A 15613-nucleotide genomic window follows, 5' to 3' on the forward strand; every position below is an offset into this window, starting at 1 on the left:
GAGATTTTAAAGTAATATCAGTACTCATACAGCCTCTTGTGTATACTCTGCTCACACTAGTGGCAAGCAGAAGACTACAGTTTGACAAATAATGTAGCTGTTAGAAAACATAATGTACTTTTGAGGCTTTTTAGGTGAGGGTTTAGTTGTTTAGATTGCAACTATGCAGTATATTTATAAGGAGAGAGTCTGTTTTAAAATATTCATCATTTCAGACATTCAGCGGGTTGGTGGCCAACCTGTCATACTGAGCAGAGCAAAGGCGGTTGACATTCGGCCACAAGATGGCGACAGAGACCGCATAATAAGTTCTTAGGGGAGAAACAGCATTTTTGCGTTTTGGCTGAGCACCCAGTTAAAAATTATGTGCGTGCTTTTCTATATTTATTTATTTTTAGTGCTGTATTTATACCACAGCAGTCTGATAGTGTTTGCTTTGCTTTGACTTTTGTGGGGTTAATTATTGTGAAATCCCGATTGCAAGGGAAATACTGGGAAATCTCTGCAGAATGATGACATTTCATGCCGTTCAGCCTTATAATCTTAAAATGTCAGCCAAATCACTGGTTTTGTCATCACTTTAGATAAAGGCTAGAGAAATTATTCAAGTATATGATTATTATATAATTATAAATTATTAAATATTATTTTGTACTATTTTTATAATTTATATTATTTAATTATTAATTTTACGCTAGACATTTATTTAAGCGCTAGCTTTAAAGTGATGTTTGTTAAGTAGCAACAGTTTCTGCTGTTCTGACGTCAGCTGCAGATGTGAATGAATGGCGTAAGAAAGTAGTTCCGTGTACAAACTGTCGTATAAGTGCAATATCACATTCGTAGCAGTGCAATATGGCTGTATATCATCACTTGTGGGACACTAAGGCACTCGGACCGTGGCCTCGAGTCAACACACCTCTCACCAGTGCGATATCATTCTTATATATTTTTTTATATATATATATATATATATATATATATATATATATATATATATATATATATATATATATATATATATATATATATATATATATGTGTGTGTGTGTGTGTGTATGTGTATATATATATATATATATATATATATATATATATATATATATATATATATATATATATATATATATATATATATATATATATATATATATATAAATAAATGTACCTTTTTAAAAAGAATTAAACTTGAAGGAAATGTCATCATTAGTACCCCATATAAAATAAAAAACAGTTTCACTCAAACACAAGTTTATGCATATTTACAAAATAATTAATACAAACAAACTAATGTCTAAAGTATAATTGTTCTAACGCGTTGTTGGAATCTCACATGCGGATCATGCACTTTTGACTTGTAAGTGAAATACTTTTATGCTCAGAAAATGCCACAATAGCTTCAGTTTTCCTTATTGTAGTAACTTGTGCAGTCTGTCTTTTCTGTCTGTCCCTCAGGTGATACACGCTTGTCAATTCCAGCTTGAGCTTCATGTTAGCGTTATTTTCCATCCTGACAGAGACACAGAGAGCTGGCGATGTGACATCACCTCTGCGCATGATCCACTTGACTCTGAGGTACCACAACATGTCAATCTGGCAACCGAGACAATTCCAAAAAACATTCACGACATAAAACACAACGTATCTCTGCCGTGCACACCTATTCGACTGACAGTCGCCATTCAGATACAGAATCCCAGTCAAGAAAATGCACACACACACACAGTTTGACAGTTGTGTTTCTACGCAGAGAAAAGGAGAGAGGAAAGGCATGATAAAGAGGTGTGTCATGAGTAGATAGAGGTGGATGACTACTGTTAAATGATTTCACTGGAGTTGCGTTTTTAAGGATTTGTTTGGACTTGACTAAATGAATATAATGACGCAGGACTCTGTTAGACTTGTGGCAGATGACTCAACAATGTTATAATAACAATACATGAAAGCCACAGAACTGCTGATCAGAGTCTATTAAAAACATGCTAGTATCTGCATCTAACAGAAAGGCATTTTACAATTTTAAATACACTTATATTTTTGACTTGACTTATACATCGAGTGTCCAAATTAATTATGACTGAGGAGTCCCAGATGGAATTTGAGCGTGCAGAAATCAGCAGATTTTTAGTCCGTCATTGGGTCTATTTATTTGCTTGTGTTAATGTGTGTAAATTTATAATTGTTCAGTTTTTGAATTAATTTCAGTAATATTATTGTCTAATATGAAAATGTTCATTTGATTTATTTACAATACAGTTTGTAAAGTCATATTTTTTGTCTTTTGGTAGATATATTATATGAGAGACTTGCCTTAGTTTACCAAATAAGTGGATCTATATGGATTTGCATTTTAAACATTAAAGAAAGTTAAAAAAGGTATTATTTTTATTTCATATATGATGTATTTAGTTACGATTCTCCTAATATCATTCCGCATAAATCTGCAGATTTTTTTTTACAAAATACTGCACAGAAACAGCAAAAAAAAAGTCTGCAGATTCTGTCTGGATTCTGTCTGTCTGTTCTGTCTTCTACTCATGATGTTACTGATAGTTTGTACACTTGAAAAAAATGCTGGGTGGTAACCTAACGTTTGGTCTGATATGGACAAACCATTGAGTTAAAAACTTTAATTTCAAATTAATTGGAAAAATTAACCAAACCTTGGATTTGTCCATATTTGACCCAAAGTTGGGTTTTGAACACCTATCATGTATTAGTGTACAGTATACATTCATTCATTCATTTTCTTTTCGGCTTAGTCCCTTTATTAATCCAGGGTCACCACAGTGGAATGAACCACCAACTTATCCAGCACATGTTTTACGCAGCCGATGCCCTTCCAGCTGCAACCCATCACTGGGAAACATCCACACACAGTCATTCACACTCATACACGACAGACAATTTTAGCTAACCCAATTCACCTATACCACATGTTTTAGACATATGGGGGAAACCGGAGCACCCGGAGGAAACCCACGCCAACACAGGGAGAACATGCAAACTCCACACAGAAATGATGGGGCTGGGACCAGTGACCTTTTTGTATTTAAAATATTTTACAGTTTAATTAACAGTTTTGCTCTTTTGTGATTCATGTTTTTTATAGGACCTTAATCTTTCCTCCAAAAGGTTTTGTGGTTAAAAAGTCAAAAAAGTGACTTTTATTGACATTTTTAATAGTTTGATGTGATATATTGTCTGATGTTGGTGTTGTATATTATGGTACAAACACGGTAAATTACGGTACATAACATCCTTGTAATAAACTGCCAGTACATTTCTGTTACTTTACAAACTAGGTTCTCTATATATTATTTCTTAAACAATATCTTGTCTCAACCAACTAAAATGTCAGTAAAAGCCACTTTTAATTCTGTTGAATTTTCAATATCAAAAGTCAACAAAGCAGAGATCAACATCCCATAATGCAATTCAAAACCGTAAAACACTTGCAAAAACACAAATCAATATATATATATGGATGTAATGTACCGTAATGTACCGTGTTTGTACCATAATATACAACACCAACATCAAACAATATGTCACATCAAGCTATTAAAAATGTCAATAAAAGTCACTTTTTTACTTTTTAACCACAAAACCTTTTGGAGGAAAGATTAAGGTCCTATAAAAAACCTGAATCACATATATATATATAACATAATAACAGTAATAAATCTATATGAAAATTAATAACAGTTCAGTGGGTGAACATTATTGTGTTATTATTATTATTTTTAAGCAATCTGAGCAATAGAAAGTTCAAAATTAGAGGTATTGAGCAATTGGTTCATTGCTTTGTAATTACGGTCACATTTCAACCGTTTTTAATATAATAATTTTTAAAATATATTTGTAATATTTTTTCAGATTATAAGCATCCATCTAAATCTTTATAAATTCATTTGTTATCTATTTAGGCTACTACATTTTTTTGCAAACTCTTTTTTTTTTTTTTAAACCCAGGTTAACTACAGCTGACAAAATCAGTTTTTAGATATTAATGTAGATTAAGCATGTTTTTTTCTTCTTCGCATATTTATAATTCATAAATCCAAAAGTTCATTTCCTGAAGGGAAATAAATAAGTAATATAAAGCCCTTTTTGCACCATAACCTGACTTGTGTGACTGCACAAGATGAGCCACTGACTTGACATTTGTGAACACTCCAAAAAGGATTTTTGCTGCTTGTTCAAACTACTTATTTAAAATGAGCTGAATCAACACAATTGTTTAGTTTTTTTTTTCTTAACTGTTTTATGTTCAATCCACTTAAATTAGCAAAAACAATGAAGTTAACTTAATCAAACCCAGTGTACTACTGTAAAGACTCCTGGCTCGCTTTTGGTTTACCGCCTCTGCTAGATACACAAGCACAACTCTTTCCAGCTATATAAATGTACAGCAGTTTGGATAGTGCTGTAAAACAGTGTGCCGAATGAGCGTAGAGATGCTATCCATGCCTGACTTTCCCCACATCGCTGTTTACATGACAATAAATCTTCCATACTGCAACAAACACACACACACACACACACACACACACACACACACACACACACACACACACACACACACATGCACACACACACACACACACACACACACACACACACACACACACACACACACACACACACACACACACACTCTTCTTTCTTTGCTGCCTGTTCAATGTGTGTGTGTGTGTGTGTGTGTGTGTGTGTGTGCGTGCATGTGTGTGTGTGTGCGCTAATGGTGGGTGGATGAGCGATCGCTTTGTTTCATAGTGAATTATAATCTCGCTGTGTGTGTGTGTGTGTGTGTGTGTGTGTGTGTGTGTATGCGTTAAGAATGTAAGCAAGGTGAAAACTCTTCTGCATCTGCTCAGTGTCACACGCATCTCGCTGCTCCCCAAAATACGCCATCGCTAAAATAATAATCTATTGTTGTGAGGCATGATAAATATTTACTCCAGATCTGTGAATTTGAGAGGCGGTTAATTAGTTGTAAGTGATCTAGTGGCTGCGGATGGAGGCGATTGTTAAATCTCAGCTCTCAATGCGCGCGTGTGTGTGTGTGTGCATGTGTGTGTTTGTGTGGCGAATGTGGGCGGACGAGCAATTGTTTTGTTTCATGGTGTGTGGGTTGAAAGTGTCTGAGAAAAGGAAAAACACAAATATCCCATTGTGTCTCTCTGTGGATGAGTGTGTGTGTGTGTGCACTTGTGTGTCTTGCTCATTTCCAAAATCTAGTGCGCTGCCTACCTAGACAGCATTTTGAAGCGTCATAGGTGTTTCCGAAACGAGGAAGACTTTTCCAAAAGGTAAGTAGAATTTGCTGCCCTATATGTGTAACCCCACCAGTCCTACAACCACCCAACCTGCTATCGAACTGGCGACCTTCCGCATGGGAGTCGGTTGCTCTAACAAGGAGGCTAAAGACCCTGGCCTCTAGCGTCTGTCGCTAGAGCACCTTTAGAGGTCAGAGGAGTGGGGTTTACCTGCACAGCACAGACTAGCTGGCCTCTGTAACACTCACCCCCCTAAACCTCACTCCCATCCAGGTCATGGCACCAATGTAACCACACCGGTCCTACGCCACCCAACCCGCTCCGAGCTGGTATTGATCCAGCGACTTTCCGCATGGGAGTCGGGTGCTCTACCAAGGAGGCTAAAGACCATGGCCTCTAGTGTCTGTCACTAGAGCACCTTTAGAGGTCAGAGGACACACTAGCTGGCCTCCGTTACATTTGCATGTACACTGTTAAAAATGCTGGCTTCCCCACAATCACTTTGTGTTGGGACAACATAAAGGAATTAAGTTAACTTATTAGTTGTTTCACTATTAAGTTGTCCCCCAAAAAACTGAAAAATTATGTTGTTTGAATTTATTGTAATTGTACTTCGAGTGTACTTCAGCTCAAAAGTTACGTTTTTGGAAAGAAATAAACTGTTCTTTAGGATAACATACACTACACTCAAAAATATATATTTTGCTGCTTGTTCAAACTTTCCAACTTCCTATTTAAAATAAGCTGAAACAACACAGTTGTCTGGGTTTCTAGGGACAACCTAACTCCGTGTCAAGTCCACTTAAAGTTGTAAAAAGCATTAATAGGGTGGTCCACTATGATATCACATGTTAAACTTTAATTGATGTGTAATGTAGCTGTGTGACAACATCTCTAAATGCAATACGTTTAAAGTTCAACTTAGCAAAGCCTACAACGAATGAACTTTGGGGGCTACAAAAAAAAATACATCCAGGCTAGTGAGATCACAAAGGTGTTTCCAGTTACACGTATTTACCACATGCAGCAAAGGGGCATGGCCAGAGGCACTGTAATGTTGCAGTAGAGATAGCTAAAATGCCGTCCTAAAGCTGCTATTTCCACTGAGCTTGTTCTGTTTCTGTATTTGGGCTTCCAAAGGACACAACACAAAGAGAGAAGAGCTTACTGTTTTATTTTAATTATGTTCCAGAGAATTATAAAACAATATAGCTAGCATTTGACAAAGGAGAACGTCCAGAATCTCTCCCAGTTTCGTGCCGGATTTGGCTAAAACCCCTTCAACTGCTGCAGCTGTGGATTGTGAGCCACAATCTGCAAGTGTTTTTATTTGTTAAAATTGATCAATTACATGCATAGTGTCTAGCGTTAACGGGAATGTTGTAGCGAGGACATAAGCAAGAATGTAAACAATGGGAAATGCTGTTTGGCACCTCTAACAACACCCACAATCTTGAGCAGCGCTGCAGTCTCTCTTTGCGGACGCTTTCAGTGTCTCTCTATGCGGCTGCTTTCCATGCATTAAACATCTCAAATAACAAACTCGCAAAAGATACGTTTCATTTTACTTACACATGCAGCTTTTCACATTCAGTTCAGCTTTGTCCTCTTCATTTTCAGTCTGATTCAGGCAACTGATACAGCTGTTTACACAGCGCAAAGCGTTTGCTTGTAGGAGCGTGACGTGGTGACATAGAGCTAATACGCGAATCACAGCATATTATGTTAGCTGACCAATCAGAACCTCTTGAGGAACTGGGAAATATGACAGTCATTTTCATGTTAGCTGAGTAGCTGTATATAATTAAAGTAAGATATATGAAAAAACAAAGGTGATTTTCAACAAGCATGAGCACACATTGCTTTGCATCTTACAAACACAACCAACTATATATATATATATATATATATATATATATATATATATATATATATATATATATATATATATATATATATATATAAACACTGTGGATTACCCCTTTGAGTTACCTTAATCAAAATAATTTCGGCTACTGTCCACCGGAGGTTGCATTTCAAGAGTTCACACTTAAATATGCTTGGCATTAATAGCAGGTCTGTCCCTGAAGAGGACCCTGAGCTTGGAGATAATTGAGCTCAAGGCTCCCATCTGGTCTATAAGCATTTAAAGGGGGTCCGAGATAAGGTAGGTCTTGAAAGCTCCCCATAGAAAAGGGAGGAAAAGGAGGAGATGGGGTGGAAGGCGGGATTCTTTCAAAACAAAGATAAGGACGTAGGGTGAAATTGGTCTATTTATTGTAAACTTGGATTAATTTGATAGGATTATTACTAATTACGGATGAGAATCCAGCCATGCTCAATCATATCACGTGCTCCTCTCCACATTAGTTTATAAACTTCACTTTGGTCACAGACACATACTTTGAGAGCCTTCCTGACTGACTGAATGAAATACGCTGTTTTCCAGCAAGGCAACCCGGTATGCTGAACTACTGTATAATTGGCTGAAGTGGCAGTGGGTGGGTTAAAAGAACCAAAACAAAGACAGCTATTCCGGCATGTAACGCACATTTTAAGAGCAGAACATCTGACTTCAGCATTGCGTTTCAGATAAACAAGAATGTTCACTTAGCACGTTTCTTAAATATCTGCAAACATATTATGGTATTTTTATGCATAAGAAGAACACAGCATCTTTAAGGCAACCAGTATTTGTTTGCAGTGTAGTTGTGTAAATGAGAGTGCCTCAATGGAAGCTCTGAATCCTTCTATCTTTTTGTTTTCGTTTTCTCTCTGTTGACAGAAACCCCCCTCCATGTAAACCTACTAGATTACCTCACCGCTTGTGGCGACCTGATTGCTATAGCGACGGCTTGTTGGCACAGTGTGTTGGGGGTATTGGAGATGTGACAGGCACAGAAACGCTCTGACGCCGAGGGTAAGGTTTTAACACAACACCACTGACACGGAGAGCTGCCTGTGAATAGCACTTTGTGACATCCAACAAACCACTTTTGACACTTTTAACATACAGTGAGCCATGAACAGTTCCTGTTGCTGGAGAAACGATCTGTGAGGAGGAGGAAGTCTTTAATAGATAGTATGACTGATGTTGAATGGGGCTACAGTTGATGTACAATTTAGATGTAGATGTATGCAATGTAGAGATGAAGAAATACTTGCTATTAGGGACACTGTTGGATGTTTAAGGCATAGTTCGCACAAAAATATAAATCGTTATGAGTTTCTTTCTTCTGTTGAACACAAAGTGAGATCTTTTTAGGGAAGCTGTTACCATTGACTTCCATGGTAGAAAAACAAATGCTATGGAATTTAATGGTTACAGGTATTCAGCTTTTTTCCATCAGAATATCTTCTTTTGTATTGGAACAAGAGAATGGCATTTTTTTTTAATTTTAGGTGAAATATCCATTTAAGTCACCTTTAGATATTGGCTGACATTATACTGTATGTAATTGAAATGTACAAATATACAAAAAACTCATTAGATTGGTCTCATATACTCATAACAAAACTTTTCTATTTTTTTTAATATGTAAAAATAGGTTGACATTTTAAATGGCAGAATAATACTATAGCAGAAACATCAAGACAATCTACAACTGCTGAAAGTGGCACTTAGATGACTATTTAAATATATGTGACAAAATGGTGAGAAATGGCAAAGAAAGCTTCTGATTATAGTGATATGAATATGTTTGCATGCAATTTTCAATTCACAGATATCATGTTGACAGAAGAGCTCATAAAAATTAAGTGTCATGATAATTCAATTAGAAAGTCAATATGGGACTATGCATAGCTACTGTATGCATGTGTATATATATATATATATATATATATATATATATATATATATATATATATATACACACACACACACACACACACACACACACACACACACACAAACACACACACTCACACACAGTTAAAGGCAAAATTAGTAGCTATCCTGTGAAATTTTAATTATTTTTCCACGTTTCCCAAGTGCTGTTTTTTCAAAGCATTTTTAAACATAATATTTTTAAAAACCGTTTTTTAAAATATATTTTCCGTTATTACATTACATCATATTTTATTAGTAATTTCTTAGAAAATACTTGTGCTCAGCTAAAAGTGCAATAACTATGTTATGCTATTTATTCATTCATTCATTTTCTTTTCGGCGTAGTCCATTTATTCATACACCACAGCAGAATGAACCTCTAACTTATCCAGCATATGTCTTACGCAGCTGATGTCCTTCCAGCCACAATCCAACACTGGGAAACACCCATACACTCTTGCATTCGCACACATACACTACTGACAATTTACCTAACCCAATTCACCTATAGCGCATGTGTTTGGACTGTGGACGAAACCGGAGCACCCAGGGGAAACCCATGCCAACACAGGGAGAACATGCAAACTCCACACAGAAATGCCAACTATCCCAGTCGAGGCTTGAACCCACTGTGCCACCATGATGCCCTTATGCTATTTAATTTAGGTTAATTAGTCAATTCATTAGACAACAGTAGTTTGTTCTATTGCTAATTCAAAAAATTTACCAGAATATATACAGAAAATTTCCGAAACTTTTTGAAGTTACTTTACCAGTAAGTTCAAAAAAGTGCTGTTCACACAGGCAAGAACATTATGGAATTTTTCCAGGAAAGACCATTCACACATCCATTCCAAAATACCAGTAAATTCTAACATCATTAACCATGGCCTATAAATGGTTGTGCTTGAATATAATTTAATATAATTTGTAAACATAATCGGGGTCGGGCATTTGTTGATGGTTTCACTCTTATTCAAAGCTTAAGTATTTATACAGCTGCTTTTATCCCAGAGACATCCAAAGGCAGAAGTGTGAACACTGGGGTCGCCACAGCTCAATGAATCGCCAACTCATCCAGCATGTTTTTATGCAGCAGATGCCCTTCCAGCTGCAACATATCACTGGGAAACAACCATACACACTAATTCACACACATAAAGTATGGTCAATTTAGCTTACCCAATTCACCTGTACCGCATGTTTTTGGGCTGTTTTGGGGAAACTGGAGCACCCGGAGGAAACCCACGTGAACGCGGCGAGAGCATGTAAACTCCACACAGTATATATATATATATATATATATATATATATATATATATATATATATATATATATATATATATATATATATATATATATATATATATATATATATATATTTACTTTTTTGTATCTATGTATCTGATTTACAATCAGAAGTAAATAAAAAAATTTGGTAATATTAATAATTTATTGGACTTTTCTTTTTAATTTAGATAAAAATGTATTCGTATTACTATAATGCAAACTGCAGTGCTCAAGTAAGATATAATAATGTGATATAATATGCTAATTTGTGAAGCAGTTTGTTCATACTGTAAAACCCAAAAAGTTAAGGTAACTCAAACACTTGAGGAAACCGATTGCAACAAACCATTTAAGTTCAAAAACTAACTCTAATGAGTGCTGTGAACTTAATCCATTTGAGTAAACAAAGCAATTTGATCACAGCAAAACCCAATAAATGAAGAAAACTTAAACCAACTGAGTACTGTAAAACCCAATAAATGAAAAAAACTCAAACCAACTGAGTACTGTAAAACCCAATAAATGAAAAAAAAAAACTCAAACCAACAGAGTACTGTTAAACCCAATAAGTTAAGACAAGCCAAACCTTTTGAGGAAACCGATTGCAACACACTATTTGAGTTAAAAAAAAACTAATCTATATGAGTACTGTGAACTTACTCCATTTTAGTTGAAGTAATGAGGTATTTAACTCATTACCTTCAACACTGAGTTTAAAACTTCAAATGAGTAGAATTAACTTTCAGCAAATTTGAGTTAACTACACTCATTTCATTTGATAAAGTTGACACAGTACAGTGTAGTTGACTCTTTAGAAATGAGGGTAGTCTCTTTAAGAAATGAATAGATCCCAAGCTCACTAGGTTTCTGAAATGAGCAAATCTTAATATGAAAGTTGCCACTGGTCATCCAAAAATCCTGAAAACGTGCAGTCTTCTGAAAACCAAGCAAACAAATGACAAAAGACTGGACTGCAGTGATAATAAACTCTTCACAGACAGAGAGAAAGCCAGAGCCGGGGCAGCTGTGTGAACTTTGAGTTAGAAGCACAGAGGGACTTAATTCTCCACCAGAGGGAGGAGAATGTGAACCGAAAATCCTTCATGGGCTTGTTCACATCTTTTCCATCTTTTCTCTCTTTCTCCATGGCAGATCATCTATACAGTAGCAACACCCTTCTTTTGATTCAGAGCACATCTACAGTCATCATCACTCCACAAGCTCCTCCATTCTGGCTTTCAAGCTGAGATGTCTATATACTGTACAGTTGAGGGCAAAATTATTAGTCCTCCCTTGAAATATATTTATTTTTTCAATTGTTTCTTAAGTTATACTTAATGGAGAGAGGAAATTTTTAGAGCATTTATGCTAATATTTTTTCATCTGTAGAAAGTCTTATTTGCTTTATTTTATCTGGATTAAAAGCAGTTTTTACATTTTTTGAAAACATTTTAAAATCAATATTATATTATATTATATTATATTATATTATATTATATTATATTATATTATATTATGCCAACTGACCCAGCCAAGGCTCGAACCAGTGACCTTCTTGCTGTGAGGCGATAGCACTACCTACTCCGCCACCGCGTCGCCCTTTGTTAAACATAATTTGGGAAATAATAAAAAAATTGTAAAGTCATATTTAGTTATATTATATATATTATATATTTATAAGTTATAATAATATAATATATTATATTATATAAGCATTTTTCTTCAATTGTCTACAGAACAAACCACTGTTATACAATGACTTGCCTAACTTACCTAATTAACCTAGTTAAGCCTTTTAATTGCACTTAATGCTAAATACTAGTGTCTTGATAAATAAAATTATGGCTGTTTCTCAATATGCTTTCTTCATTGTTCTCGCGTCAGCATGTTCTCATGTAACATCATCATCAAACATCAAAGTTCAGTTCCAAAACTCAAGATTGCAAGAACGGAGGACGTGTGAAAGTTCCCGCATGTGTTCTTGATATTGAGGACGCATCGACTCAGACTTGAGTGCAAAGCTCGCTTGAAAAGTCCCAGAAGTCATTTCGGCTGAATAAAGGGGGAGGGAAACACAGCATTTTAACTAGATTTATTGTTAAAGTTTAGAGCAGTGGCGTAGCGGACAGGCCCGCAGGGCACGCACCACGGTTCTTCTGAGGTAACTTGGCAAGACCGGTCTTCACAAGAACTCGAGTCTGTTCTCTGCATTCGTGGAATTGAGAAACAGCCATTATGTACTGTCATCATAGCAAATTTAAAAGAAATTAATAATTAGAAATGAGTTAATAAAACTATTATGTTTAGACATATGTTGAAACAAATCTCTCCACTAAACAGACATTTGGGAAAAAATATAAAAGGATTAAAATTTAACAAGAGGGCTAATAATTTTGACTTCAACTCAATTTAAGCTGGAAAAGCAGTGGAAGAAAAAAAAAAGATTTTTAGGTTTGTTGTTTTGAATGATTTTTAAAGCAAGAGTGTTGATTGATTTTGCACTTTAGCCAATGAGTTAACCTTTGAAATATGTGACGTTACCTAGAAAGTGATATGTTGTGTTTTTTAAGGAGAACAATTTTTTTATTTATTTTTTTAAACAAGGACTTGATTTATATGGTTGTACTTTAATGTGTCTGGAAATAGTTTTATTGTCATTACTTGATGGGAAATAAGCTGCTGTTTTTGTATTTTCTTTATTTTGTTCTGCAAAATTTTGATCACTTGCAATTATTGTAATTTTTAAAATTTCTGCGGATCTTGGTATGCCAGTTTTCTGAATTTTCATTGCCAATCTTAGTCAATTGTAATGCTTTGTTTTGGGTCAATTTTGAATGGATTGATCTTCCCCCAGATCCGGTCACTTATATTTTAAGTGGAAAAAAATATTTGATCAAATGTTTTTGTGGGCAGCACGGTGGCTCAGTGTTTAGCACTGTCGCCTCACAGCAAGAAGGTTGCTGGTTCGAGTCCCGGCTGGACCAGTTGGCATTTCTGTGTGGAGTTTGCATGTTCTCCCCGTGCTGGCGTAGGTTTCCTCAGGGTGCTCCAGTTTCCCCCAAAGACATGCGCTATGGGTGACTTAAATATAATATTAATTGGCCTGGGTTGCAGCTGGAAGGGCATTCGCTGTTTAAAACATTTGCTGGATAAGTTGGCAGTTCATTCCACTGTGGCGACCACTGATGAATGAAGGGACTAATCCAAAGGAAAATTAATGAATGAAAATGTTTTTGTGAAATCTAATTTGGTCTTTTCATTCTCTCTCTCTCTCTCTCTCTCTCTCTCTCTCTCACACACACACACACACACACACACACACACACACACACACACACACACACACACACTTTTTATAAATTGACGAATAACTTGGCTTTTTATTTTTCAGACCCTGAGAACATTTTGTATGCTGTTGATGAAGTTTTAATTAATAATTTAAAGTAATAATTTAATAATTTAAAGTAATAATTTAAATAAAGGGATGTAAACATAAAAAAAATAAAATAAAGTCTGTTAAATTGATGTTTTTATAAATTTGATAAAATTTAGGGTAATCGCAGATGCGGTCTGTGTGGTTCCTAACACCCTAGTATATTGATGGGGATTTTATACTGCTCAGGGAGGTCCTGACTCTCTGTGGTCATTAATAATCCCAGGATGTCCTTTGGAAAGTGTCAGGGTTTAACTCTGGTTTAACCCAAATTTGCCCACTCGTCTCTGGCCATCATGGCCTCCGAACCATCCCCACATCAGAATTGGCTTCATCACTCTCCTCTCCACCAATCAGCTGTTTTGCAGTCTGGCGCAATATGGTGGTGGTGGATGGGGAGATTCCCTCAATGTGTAAAGCGCTTTGAGTGTCCTGAAAAGCTCTATATAAATGTAGGGAATTATTATTATTATTATTATTATTATTATTATTATTATTATTATTATTATTATCATATTTCCCAAATTATGTTTAACAGAGCAAGGAATTTTTCATAGTATTTCCTTTAATATTTTTTCTTCTGGAGGAAGTCTTATTTTATTTCGGCTAGAAAAAAAGCAGTTTTTATTTTTTTAAAACCATTTTAAGGTCAATATTATTAGCCAATATTATTACATATACATATATTATTAGCAATATTTCTTTTTCTTTTTTTGATACCTAGTTAAGCCTTTTAATATCACTTTAAACTGAATACTAGTATCTTGAAAAATATCAAGGAAAGTATTATGTACTGTCATCACGGCAGACATAAAAGAAATCAGTTATTAGAAATGGGTTATTAAAACTATTATGTTCAGAAAAAATATATATATCTTTTTTCCATTTAACAGAAACTGAGGGAAAATATAATTATATAATTATAATATTATATAAATAATAATTTAGGAGAGCTAATAGTTCAGACTTTTACTGTATATATTTATGTATAAGAACATACTGAGTTTTTTTGTTTGTTTAAGAATTGTAATAGTTTAAAATGTTGATTGTAATAAAATGTATTTTTAAAATTCTTTCCCTCTCTCTCAGCATTTCCTCCCTCTGCGTGATGATGACGCTTTCCCCCCTCCTGTTCTCCAGCATGGCTTTGCCTCCTGCCTCCCTCTCAATCGCCCCAGACAGCAAACCCCACACGTCTTTGATTCTGCGCTTGAAAAATGAAGATGGTGAACTTCAAAGAGAATGTTCTTCTGCTGATGCGAACCAGCCCACTCAACCTCTCTGCCGTCATTTTATCTGCCCCATCTTTCTCCCTCGCTCACTCTTTCCATCTGTCTTTGTGTCTGTTTCTCTCTTTTCTGCGTGTGAAACTTGTTCTATCTTCCTCTGTCTTTCATACATATACATGCACACAATGATGCTTAGAGATAATATTGTGGTGGTACAGTGGGTATGGATACCATGGTATTGTTATTCAGAACATGTTGTGTGGCATAAAGTTTCATTTAGTTTTTTTACTGAGAATATGCCCAGGTAGTATTGTTTTACTATACTTTTTACTATACTTGTTTTTACTATGTGGGGATATTTTTAACTATATATATATATATATATATATATATATATATATATATATATATATATATATATATATATATATATATATATATATAATTTTTTTTAATTAACCAGATTATTGTAGACATATTTTATAAATATTAAGCAGCTGTTTTCATCAAGCATAATAGTCGCATATTAGAATAATGCATGCATTCT

The 15613-nt window shown here is 35.1% G+C and overlaps 1 protein-coding gene and 1 long non-coding RNA gene across 4 annotated transcripts in view; one reads left to right on the forward strand and one right to left on the reverse strand.

The window, feature by feature from the left end:
- Positions 1-15613, reverse strand: part of grm3 (glutamate receptor, metabotropic 3) — a 75308-nt gene that overhangs the window by 16563 nt on the left and 43132 nt on the right.
- LOC147839653 (uncharacterized) lies at positions 1456-15384 on the forward strand. Its single transcript, XR_015514735.1, has 3 exons — positions 1456-1575; positions 8068-8202; positions 14927-15384. It is a non-coding gene; the product is annotated as an uncharacterized LOC147839653 (long non-coding RNA).

Source organism: Danio rerio, chromosome 18 (genome assembly GCF_052040795.2).
Source record: "Danio rerio strain M-AB ecotype USA chromosome 18, GRCz13ab, whole genome shotgun sequence".
NCBI classification, from domain to species: Eukaryota; Metazoa; Chordata; class Actinopteri; order Cypriniformes; family Danionidae; genus Danio; species Danio rerio.